The 11,995-nt window shown below is 45.0% G+C and overlaps 1 protein-coding gene across 1 annotated transcript in view; it reads right to left on the bottom strand.

Annotated features, from left to right (window-relative positions):
• Positions 1-11,995, bottom strand: part of LOC144889639 (uncharacterized) — a 358,361-nt gene that overhangs the window by 85,991 nt on the left and 260,375 nt on the right. The gene's annotated exons all lie outside the window — the stretch shown is intronic.

Raw genomic sequence — 11,995 nt, 5'->3', positions numbered from 1 at the left:
CGACTGGCTTTGGAGGCCAGATTTGAAATGTGGTTTTCCCAGGAAAGATCATGGCAGATAGTGAGACCCAAAAGCTTGAGTGACAGAACTTCTTGGAGAGGATTATTCAGAAAGTGGATGGGAGGGTTGTCCAGTCGGTCTTTTCGGAGAGACATCATAAGAGTGTGAGATTTGTCAGGATTGAAAGACATGTTCCACTTGTTTGCCCAGTCTGTGATTTTGTCCAGGTCTGCAGAGAGTGAGGAGGCTGCAGATTGCCGATCTGAGGGATGGAGAATGGAGCGACAGAGAGTAGAGTCATCAGCAAAGAGATACAGAGGATTTTCAAGAGAGTCAGAGAGATCATTGATGAAGACCAGAAAAAGCACAGGGCCCAGAACGTTGCCTTGTGGAACTCCAGCCTGAATAGGAAGAGGAGATGAGAGAAACCCATTCAGGGCCACATGTTGACTATGACTAGAGAGGAAGTCCGCCAGCCATGCGTGGAGATTTCCATGGATACCAAAAGAGCAGAGTTTGGTGAGCAGAGCGGGGTGCCAGACCGGATCGAAGGCATGTGATATGTCAAGGGAGACTGCTCTAATTTCCTGTTTGGCATTGAGGACCTCCATCCATTGTTGAGAAAGCAGAAGCAGCATGTCCAGAGTAGAGTGTCCAGGTCTGAAACCAAATTGATGATCAGAGATCAAGCCATTGGAGAAGAGGAAAGATTTCATATCTGAAGCAATGATGGATTCCATGACTTTGCTGATAATTGGGAGAGGGCTGATTGGTCTGTAGTTGCTGGGATCTGTTTTTACACCTTTTTTGTGCAAAGCGGTGATGTTGGCAGATTTCCAAGCAGATGGAAGATGACCTTGAGCAAAGAGAGGGTGAAGAGAACAGAGAGAGGGAGTGAAAGAGCTGAAGAACAAGATTTTAGGACCCGTGGGCTTTAACTTCAACAAGGAAATGATCAGAAGAACCGATTGGAACAGAAGAAGAGCAGCAGACATTTGCAGGGAAGTTAGTCATAATGAAGTCGAGAAGAGAAGATACTCCATTGACTGAGATACCAGTCAGGAAATTGACAGAATGTGTCAGTCCCAGTGAGTCGCAGAAGTCCTTTGCTGAGGTGCCTTGGCTGATGTGAGAGGAACCCACACCCAGCCAGCTGGCATGGTGACAATTGAAATCACCACATATGAGGAAGAGAGTTTGGATGAGTTGATAGAAGTCGGTCCATGTTGTCCAACAGCGAAATGTAAATGGAGTCATCACTGTTTGGAGGACGGTACAGAACACATATGAACAAAAGGTGGGAGCGGAGAGGAAGCCATAGCCAGAGGTACTCCTGGGGGTGGGGTGGAGAGAGGGCACTGCAAGGAGAGTGAGGAAGAGAGTTTTTGATAAAGATAGCCACCCCACCCCCAGGACTAGGCTCAGGTCTATCATACAGGAGGAGGGAGTAACTAGGAAGAGATATTAAAGAATCAGAGACATCTTGAAGGAGGAAAGTTTCTGTTAAGCAGATCAAGTCTGGATTGTCAGAAGCAACCTGAATGGAGAGATCAATCAGGTTTGAGCGAAGGCCCTAGATGTTTGAGGTCCATACCGTTAAGGAAGAAGGATGGGGAGCATAGGGTACAGGAAAGGGGAGGGGAGGTGTAGGGTAAGATGAGGGGTGAGAGCGGGAGGTAGGGAGAGCTGTTGATAGTGTGTCAGAGATTGCAGAATGGTTAGGAGAAAGGGAAGGATGAGGAGGACAAATGGTTTGATGGTGATGGGAAGAGGCACAGTGAGGTGTTGTTTGAGGGGGCAGAGCAAATTCAATGGTTGGAGGAGGAGGGGGTATGTGATGGAAGGGAGAGGAAGTGGGGAGGCAGCAGCTTTGAGGGGGAGGAGGCGGGAGGGGAGAGAAATGGAGAAAAATCGTAGGGGGGGCGAATTCGAAGGGGAGGTGATGGAGGTGATTTGAAGGGAATGGGTGAGGGGGGAGATTTAGATTTGAGGGGGGGGGGAGTTTAGGAGGGGAAGGGGGAGGGGGGGAAATTGAAAGGGAGTGGTGAGGGGGAGTTTTGGACATGAGGGCTGAGGAGGGAGTTTAGAAAATAGATGATTCATTAAAAACGAACATTTGTAACAAACAGGGTTTATTGTGATTTTCAAGTCAGATATCTGTTTGAAAACGACAGAGGAGTAGTGGAATGAAGGTGAGTTTAGAGAATGCAGAAAGGAATAACTGTAAGAGATTGAATTTTTTTGGGAAATGGAATGCTTTGATGAGGAAATTGAAAAAAGCCTTTTAAATAGGAAGAAAAACAGCATGTTGTAATAAACCACTGAATAAAACACTGCAGGGTAACATTTAAACATGTTGTTATGTTTGTGGAGGTAGTGATATGCTGAGTCAGGTAGATTCGTATAGGTCGGTGCTCCGGATGTCGGGTAAGAACCATCACCTGTAATAAGTTCTGTTTGGCCAAATGTCGGAGTAACGTGTATTTTCGTCCCTGTCATGAGGGGGCAGGGCATGTTAACTAGCTTAGGGCGTAAGAATAAATTATCCCCGTAAATCTTACCCTAAGGGGTGTTGCACAACATTTTACCTTTCTTTCCCCCGAGGCATGCTTCCTTTGATGCACATTTGATGCACAACCGTAACTGGTTCTCCGGGGAAAAAAAGGTAAAATGTTTTGCAACACCCCTTATGTGATCTATCCTTTGGCTCTTTTAGCACTGCACCATAAACACTAGTGAGAAAGGCCCATAAATTGCACTAAGTAACAACAATAAAACCAACCGGAAGCCAGTTCTGAACACTGCCGATGGACACCACTATCTACATCGCCTCACATAGCTCGGACAGGCTGAATACACGCCCCGGGGACTTGTGATTGGCCATGGCGGGGCAAGAAGCTACCCGCTGATTGGGGGAAGGAAGGCCGAGGATGAAGCCATGCGCCAATTGGCAAAGGCCACCGAGGACGTCAGAGGCGAGCAAGAAGAAGATTGGTGGAGAAGCACTGATTGCGTCACGACCCCGACGCTAAAGGAACTCGAGGATGGACATTTCTGTCTTCTTGCCCTCCGCTCTTACCCTGGACTCTTGCTCTCTGACCCTCCGATTTTGTGCTGTTCTTGCTCTCCTCTAGTTCCCTTGTTCTTCTCCCTCGCTTATTTGTTTTTGGACCGGCCGTGTACAGCCGCCACCGGGATACGTGGAGAGTTTTGTCATCGGTGACGACGCGTGGCTGGACAGCATACAGCATGTCAAGACCCCATGCGAGTGCTGCAACGTGAATGGGTGCAGCGAGGCCTGTTTCCTGCCAACGTGCGCGTATTGCATGCACCAGCCGTCGGTACCCCCGGAGCCTTGGATTCCTGACGAGGCACCCCCCCCCCCCCCCACACCCGAGCTGATCAGAGCTAAGTGCACGATAGACACACAACCTATTTTTTTTCCAGTTATTTTATTCCCCATTTGTCCGTGTTATCAGTATGGTGTGAAGGATCCTGTAGGAATTTAGTTTTACCGTTACGTTTTTTTGTTACCAGCATTTTATTTAATAAATCTTTTCGTTATTTTCACTACATTTTAAATCCGTTTTCGTGTGAGTTATTTTCCGCAGGTTGAAGACTGCCTGGTGGGATCGCTCAGGTAAAAGCCTCAGTCTCCTCTTCCCCTTTCTTTCCTCGCATGTATAAAATCCGCATTTGGGCATTGCCTTCGGCTCACTATTGGATATCCGTGATTCCCCCGGTATCAACCAAGGGGAATCGCACAACAATATTTAAACAAAACCGTGAAAAACGATCTGGGAAAAGTCCCTGAAGTGAGGGCGTGGATCAGAGAAAGGAGAAAGGGTTAAATTAGATGGCGGAAACTAGAATTTGAAAGAGGGGTTTCAGCTGGAGATGGAAGGAAGAGGTGGAAGAAAAGGAGATAAAGGGGTGGGGCTAGACAACAAGCACATGTGCCCTCAAGGATAGAAGAAAATTTTTGGGTGTGTTTAATTAAAACGTTAGACAAAGGGTAGATGTTCGGGGAAGTTAGGGGGAGAAGAGAAAATCTAAGAAATAAGCAGTACAGCGAAGGAAAGAACTTGAATTCACAAAACACCGCTGTGGGGAAGGCAGCCTCAAGTAACAGGCCGTGCCGAACATAAAATCATTGATATTCACAAGTTTGCACGAATTGCAAACCAACACTAACTAGAAACACACAGTAATACATACACAATAAAATAACGAGTGGAAATTTGGCAAAGACATGAATGGGAAAATACTTTGGCTTTGATACCGTGCAGAGGTAAACTTAAAAAGCAATCCATGAATTAGTATGACAAATAAGCTACAGGTGGAGGCTGTCAGAGGTTCAGTGAGGATTCTAAAACGAGCCCTCAGACCAAAGCTATGAGAATGACGTTTCACAAACTGGTTCATGAATAATGATCCTTTACTGAAAAAGGAGGTGGACATTTTGAGTTCTGGGAACACTTCCTCCCACTCGTAATACTCACCTATAGAGATAACCAACGAGAGCGTCCTTACAAATATTATATTTGTCACAAGGATTTTATTTCGAAACGGAGCTTGAACTTCCATTGTGCAACACACGCTGGAGTGCTTGCATAAAAGGTGCTCTGACTGTGGGAAAAGTATTGCTGATAAAGGTTTGTTAAATTCACATAGCTTTACCCATATAGGGTTGTACGTGCCCCCCTTGTAAGCGATCCTCCGCAGTAGCTAAGGTATTCAGTGAACCAGTAAGGAGAAAGCCATCATGAAAGCATACATCCCTTTGAGCATATACCTTGTGAGCACAACTTCTCAGAGTACCATCTGTAACTCCTGACAACCAGCCAGCACCCTGAACCCTTGATGAAAGCCATATGGCTGGCTGTCACCAGAATGTCCACAACAATGTCTGCAAACTGGTGTCAGAAGACAACAAGAATCTCAAAATTCCAACCCCATATGCGTCGTCAAACGAAGTTTAAAGAAAATAACATCTGTTTAAAAATGTAAACTTTATTAATTTGGTTTTCCATATTCTCATAATAGAGAACTGTTGAAAAATTGATGCCAAAAACTCAAATGGTAACAGAACGTAATCTCTCAATCTGATCTTGGATCTCATCGTGCTTCTTTCAGGGTCTGCCTTCGTTTGCCAGTTTGTAATAATTCTTGTCTCTGCCCTTGCCATGTACCCAGCCAAGTTCCATTTAAGATTTTGATTGTTACCAGTGTTTCGGAATTTTGTTTTCCATCTAATTTAGTTGTTTTTCTTGTCCCTTTTTGGTTATGCTCAGATGGCATCTTTCCATGGCAGTTTGAACATCAATTTTTCCTCAATATTTGCTAAAGTCCATGTTTTATTGTCATGTGTGATATGGAGAGAGCACCCTTGTTGTAACATTGTTTAACAGAATAAGACTGCTGCCTATGTTTTTCATGAAAATTGAATTTATGAAGAGTTTCACAATAAAGAGAGGTCCTCAAAGCACAAAAGCACTCACTGTCTGTGTTATTGTGAATATGTAATGGCACATTATGATCAATTATCAGTGAGGGGAGAGTTTAGAGTTGTCCATATCCTCATAAGTAATCCTGATCAAATCCGATCTGATCTGATCAAATCTGATCAAATCTGGTGTTTGTTCCCCCTGCATCCCCTTCCCTTACCTCAAACAGCCACACAGCTGACTCCGAATGTGAAAAAGCTGAATGCCTCAACTCTGTGTTTGCCTCTAAATCTTGTGTCCCAAACCCATCCCAGTCTGTACCCACCTGTACCCACCAGCTGCACCTGAACTCGGTGCCCTTTCCTCCTGACAAGGTGAAAACGTTTCTGTCAACCCTCGACTCTGATTCTGCAAATGGACCTGACAGCATCAGCGCACGGGTCCTAAAATCCTGCTCTGCCTCTCTTTCACTCCCTCTCTCTGTTCTCTTCACCCACTCTTTTGCTCAAGGTCATCTGACATCAGCTTGGAAATCAGCCAACATCACCGCTTTACACAAAAAGGTGCAAAATATATCCTTGCAACTACAGACCAATAAGCCTTCTCCCAATTATCAGCAAAGTCATGGAATCCATCATTGCTTCGGATATCAAATCGTTCCACTTATCACAAGGCTTGATCTCTGATCATCAATTTGGTTTCAGACCAGGTCACTCTACTCTGGACATGCTGCTTCTGCTGTCTCAAAAATGGATGGAGGTCCTCAATGCCAAACAAGAAATTAGAGCTGTCTCCCTCAACATATCACGTGCCATCGATATGGTCTGGCACCCCTCTCTGCTCACCAAACTCTCCTCCTATGGTATCCATGGAAATCTCCACGCATGGCTTGCGGACTTCCTCTCTCGTCGTAGTCAACGTGTGGCCCTGAATGGGTTTCTCTCATCTCCCCTTCCTGTTAAGGCTGGAGTTCCCCAAGGCAGTGTTCTGGGCCCTGTGCTTTTTCTGGTCTTCATCAATGATCTCTCTAACTCTCTTAAAAATCCTCTCTATCTCTTTACTGATGACTCCACTCTCTGCCGCTCCATTCCTCATCCCTCAGATCGGCAGTCTGCAGCCTCCTCACTCTCTGCAGACCTGGACAAAATCACAGACTGGGCAAACAAATGGAACATGTCTTTCAATCCTGATAAATCTCACACTCTTACGATGTCTCTCCGAAAAGACCGACTGGAAAACCCTCCCATCCACTTTCTGAATAATCCTCTCCAAAAAGTTCTGACACTCGAGCTTTTGGGTCTCACTCCCTGCCATGATCTTTTCTGGGAAAACGACATTTCAAATCTGGCCTCAAAAGCCAGTCGCTGACTGGGCATCCTCCGTCGTGCAAAGTCCTTCCTTGGCACACCTGAGCTCCTCACCACATACAACGCTTTCATCCGCAGCTCAATGGGATACCGTTCTCCCCTCTGGGCCGGTTCTCCTGCCTCTCACCGAGCTTGGCTTCACGCTGCAGAAACCAAAGCTTTCAGAATCGTTGGAATCTCCCGTGATGAAGCCAACTCCGAGGGCCTTTCACTTACTCACCGCACACAGGTTGGTGATCTTTCTGTCTTCTACCGACTCCTCTCCGGCCTTGCTCCCCCAGCTCTCTCTGGGCTCTGTCCCCGTAATATTCCTACAGGTCGCACAAGATCTGCCTGCAACCCTCTTATGGTTAAACTGCCAAAATCAAGACTCTGCTCAACTTCACTCCTTCATTCCTCTTTTCTCCCGCCTCTGCAACAAACTCCCTCACGCTCTTCAATCCCACTCCTCCCTCCACGTCTTTAAAACAGCTGTTCACCACCATCTCTTATCTTCCCCCATCCAAAACCTTGATCTTTTCTACCCCCACTACTTTCACCCCAGATTCACATTTTTGAAATACCAACTTCTTTCCTGGAAGTCCTTGCAGTGTCCTTGTGTTTTATACCTCTCCCACCTCCCCCCAAGCCCACTCCCTCCCACAGATCTCCCAATGTCCGTGCTCTCAAATGTTGTGTTTGTGTGCTTCCCCTTCTCTCCCCATCTTGTCTACCGCTCCCCTTATTATATACTTTGTGTGTCTGTTCGATTTTTTTTTGTTATAAATGTTATCTCTTTCACGAACCTCGATCCTGTATTCAAAAAAAAAGAATAACCGCGAGTTGTTCACCAAACCAGTTAAAAGCCTTTCATAACATTTACCATAATGACCTGACTACCCTTCAAGCCATCACTGATTGCTGCCAAGCAGCTCAGTTGCACAGGTCCCAATGTGGAAGGCCACACAGCTTGTTGCTGCCACATATTTCTCAGGATCAATGATAAATGCATTGTCAATGGAGTGAATACCTCAGAACAAAGAGGGGGAACTAACCCCCCTTTTCCTCTGCCTCTCGCCCCCCGCCCCCTCCCAAAACGGTTGAGGTTTAAGCCGATGTGGCCACTGGCCAGACCAGGAAGTAAGAACAATTCCGAAAAAAATATATATATATAAAATATAAAAACAGATCATTGCAACTACAGACCAATCAGCCTGCTCCCAATCATCAGCCAGGTCATGGAATCCATCATCACATCATTCCTTGACTGCCCCCAATCATCAGCCAGGTCATGGAATCCATCATCACATCATTCCTTGACTGCCCCCAATCATCAGCAAGGTCATGGGTTTCCATCATCACATTACTCCCTGACTGACTGACTCACTGACTGACTGACTCACTCACTCAATCACTAACCGACTTACTGATTGATTCACTGAAACACACTCAACTCAATGACTCACTCACTCACTCCCTCAATGACTGACTCACATAACTCAATGACTGACTCACACAACTCACTGACTGACTCACACACATACATGCACACACTGTCACTCCCTCACTTACTTACCTGTGGACACTGCTCGATCGATACGTTTACCAACCGGATTAAAGTCTCGGTGAGCGAAAAACGACCTTTGTGATGTATTGCTGTGTTGCGTCTGCGCATGTGTGAATAAACAGTTTGAAGAATGGCGACGTTCATGTCGTTCGTGTATCTCCTCGCCTCGTTCGGTTCGAGGAGAACTGAACATTGTGGTGACGAGGATAAACGGCGACATCAGTTTTGAACTGACGGACTTTTTCTTCTCTTCGTGACGTCATGGCCACGTTTGGCACAGTTGGAGAGTTTCAAGCCGAAGCGGAGGAATGCTCCCTTTATGTGGAGCGGATGCAGCATTATTTTGCAGGTAACGACATCACGAGTGTGGAGAAGCGAAGATCGATAATCCTGAGTGTTTGCGGGGCGCCGACATAAAGTGGTCCAGGGTATTGGCACGACATTTCGTGTACCTGAGCATACCTATCGTGGTAGAGTTTTTGTGAGTAGCGGTGCCCCTCCTGTTTCTCGGAGATGAGGTTGTCATCGTCATGCATGTTGGCAATTCTGGTTGGTACTAGTGATTTGATTTTTCTGTATATTAGCAGTTGAGTAGGACTTGCCAAGTTGTAGCTCACCAGGGTAGAACGCCCAGCTCGCAGTGCCAGATGAAAATCGTTCCCCGCACTTTTTGATTTGCGGAGGATAGATTTCACGGTCTCGACTTGGTGCTCAATCAATCCATTAGATTTTGGGCATGTTGGGGATGACGTGATGTGGTCAAAATTCCATTTCCCAGCAAATGAATGAAATTCTGCGCTAGAGAAATGAGGACCATTATCATTCATAAACGTATCAGGAATTCCTAACTCAGAAAGAAATCTGTCCCAAGGTTGTAATAATCGTGCGGTGGGGGCGGTCTTGAGCAGTTTGCGAACAATAGGAAATTTGGAATAATAATTAATCTGCGATGACAGCCACTCAGCTGCATCGAAATAGAACAGGTCACATCCGACTTTGCTCCATGGTCTGAGCGGAATGTCATGTTGCTGTCGTGGTTCAGGCAGCTGAGATTTCCAGTGTTGCTGTCAGGTAGGACAGCATTCCACTAGCCGAACAATATCCTTGCTCTTAGGGTGGGCTTCAAAAAACCAAATGCAGATTTTCTCCGGGACATGGTCTATGTTTCTTCCTTTTAGTATCACAGGAAACCACACCAAATTTGAATGGAATCCAATAATATTTAGGGGTGCCACATCAGTGATGAATTTTCCCCCATGCAAAAATAGGAATTCCCAATTTTTTGGGCTGTATATACACAAAATAAATACATAATTATATATATACATTAAATATAATATTAAAAATAAATATATAGTAAATATACATTAAATAATAATAATATATATTATATTATACATTATCTATCTATAATTCCAGTAATCTCTGTCTGTACGTTTGTACGTTTGTCTGTGACCGCTGTTTCTCGACAACCACGGGTCCGATATACTTTTAACTTGCCAGGTATATTGCTGGGGACCCGAGGATGTGCCTTTTCAAGGTTTCATATTAATCGGACAATTACTTACCGAGCTATGTCCAAAAAACGATTCAACCAATCAGAGAGCAGCGAACGATCGCGTGTGCCGAACGTGGCGGGCACACTCTGCCTCGGATGGCACATTTGAGAGCGTATTCATTTATTTCACGTTTGCAAACTATGTTGGCGTTAAACTATGTTTTACAACTAATAAAAACGAATTTGCGATTCATTCGCTTTCCTGCGCGTTTGTGCACGCGATGGCGATTTCTTTACCAAACTCCGGAAGCCGTTCGCTTTGGACCAAACCATTGCATGTAAATAGAGGGGGGGGGGGATTGTCACCGTACTCGCAAGCCGTTCGCTTTGGACCAAACCATTTCATGTAAATAGAGGGGGGGGGGATATAATTTTAGATATAGATATAGTACGGGCAATGCCCTAGTATATACAATTATACGATAGACAATTATACAAATATAGACAAATATAATACATTAAATAATATATTAAAAATAAATATAATATATTAAAATTTAAATATAATAAATAAATATATAGTTATACAATATATATACATTATAATTAAATATACATTAAATTTATACATAAAATATACATTAAATAATAAATATACATAAATACACATTATACATTATATATAGTTATATACAATATATTATACATACAGTTTTGAGACTTCCTATGATCACTATCTGGGCAATTTTCATGCATGTTTTGTACAGGTTCCCGGGGTCAGGGGTACGCTTTTTTAGTGTGTAATATGGAGGCGTAACTTATTGACTGTGGCTCTTTTGTAGAGAGTGACCCTGTGGAGTAAGAATTAACAGGATTTTACCCACATTCTTGCGTATTTTGCAGATATGGCATGTGCTAGTACCAGTGTTTCATTGAAAACTCGGGCTCAGGATAATGTGTATCTCATTGGGTCCACTTCTGGAGATGCCATCAAAGGTGCCAAGCTCCCGACTGTGCATCAATCTCTTGTCCTGTTTTTCCATCACCTGAAGAAGGAGAATCGCACTGCCCGGGAGAGTGCAACCCTCACTATTGAAGAGGTTGCGAAGTTCTGGGAATAAGCTCACCTACCTACAACGACGAAGCAGCACTGCATCCATCGTTTGGAGAGGCTATATGAAGAATGGAGGAGCCTCCAAAAAGGTGCAAAGCGGGGTGGTGTGACCCAAGAGAAAAAGGAAGCATCCTTCAAGGCCCCCTTGGAGAAGACGTTTGATCTTAGGCATGCAGATTCGGAGGCCATAATCACCAACCCCGAGGACAGGAAGTTTCTTCACGATCAATTCTCAGAGAGGAAGGCTTCAATGGGATCTGCAGACACTGTGTTGGAAGCAAAAACGAAGCGAAAGAAAGAAAGGGAAGAAAAGGAGAAGACTAAGGCAGAGAAGGAAAATAAGAGACAGGAAATGGTCATGAAGGGTGCTACTGCTATGGAAGTCACAGACTCAGACTCTGACTCTGAGACCACAGCACAGGCTGGTTCTTCATCATCTGATGGTGGGATATCTCGTCCCAAGAAAAGAAGGCCTATCAACATTGTCACTCCTGAAGTCGCAGTTTGAACAAATCAATCAGAAGATGGCTCAGGCAGCCTTGAAGGCACTTGGCCGCCACACGTGGTACATGAGCCCAGTACTAGTGGCATTGGCATTCTTTGACACCAGAATTGACAAAGAAAGCAAGATCAATATGATTGAAGCATTGAAAAATGACGGTGAAAACCCCTCTCCAAAGAGACCAGCTATCAAACGAGGAACCGCCCTGTCAATCGCTGGCCTCATAACAAAACACACCAAGCATTTATTCAGCATCCTAGGGACCCCAACTGATTGGATGGATAAGGATCCTGGTTCAAGGGAGCAAGAAACCTGCTTTCAGGAAGCAAAGAAAGCCGCCAGTGGCTTAGTCGTGGTGAACGACAGGGCAGAAAGGGGTGTCGCATTGATACAAGACTACAATGAGCTCCTTACAAAGGATGAAGAGCAAAAGCAAGCTCTGCTCCAAGTTGTTGCTGCTCACAGGAAGATGTACCCCGATGCCAGGAAGGCAACAGTGGTGAAACAGGCCCAGAAATAGG

The sequence above is a fragment of the Myxine glutinosa genome, chromosome 1 (assembly GCF_964187855.1).
Source record: "Myxine glutinosa chromosome 1, kmMyxGlut1.1, whole genome shotgun sequence".
NCBI classification, from domain to species: domain Eukaryota; kingdom Metazoa; phylum Chordata; class Myxini; order Myxiniformes; family Myxinidae; genus Myxine; species Myxine glutinosa.
Note: the sequence above shows the minus strand (reverse complement) of the source record. Positions and strands in the feature narration are given on the sequence as shown.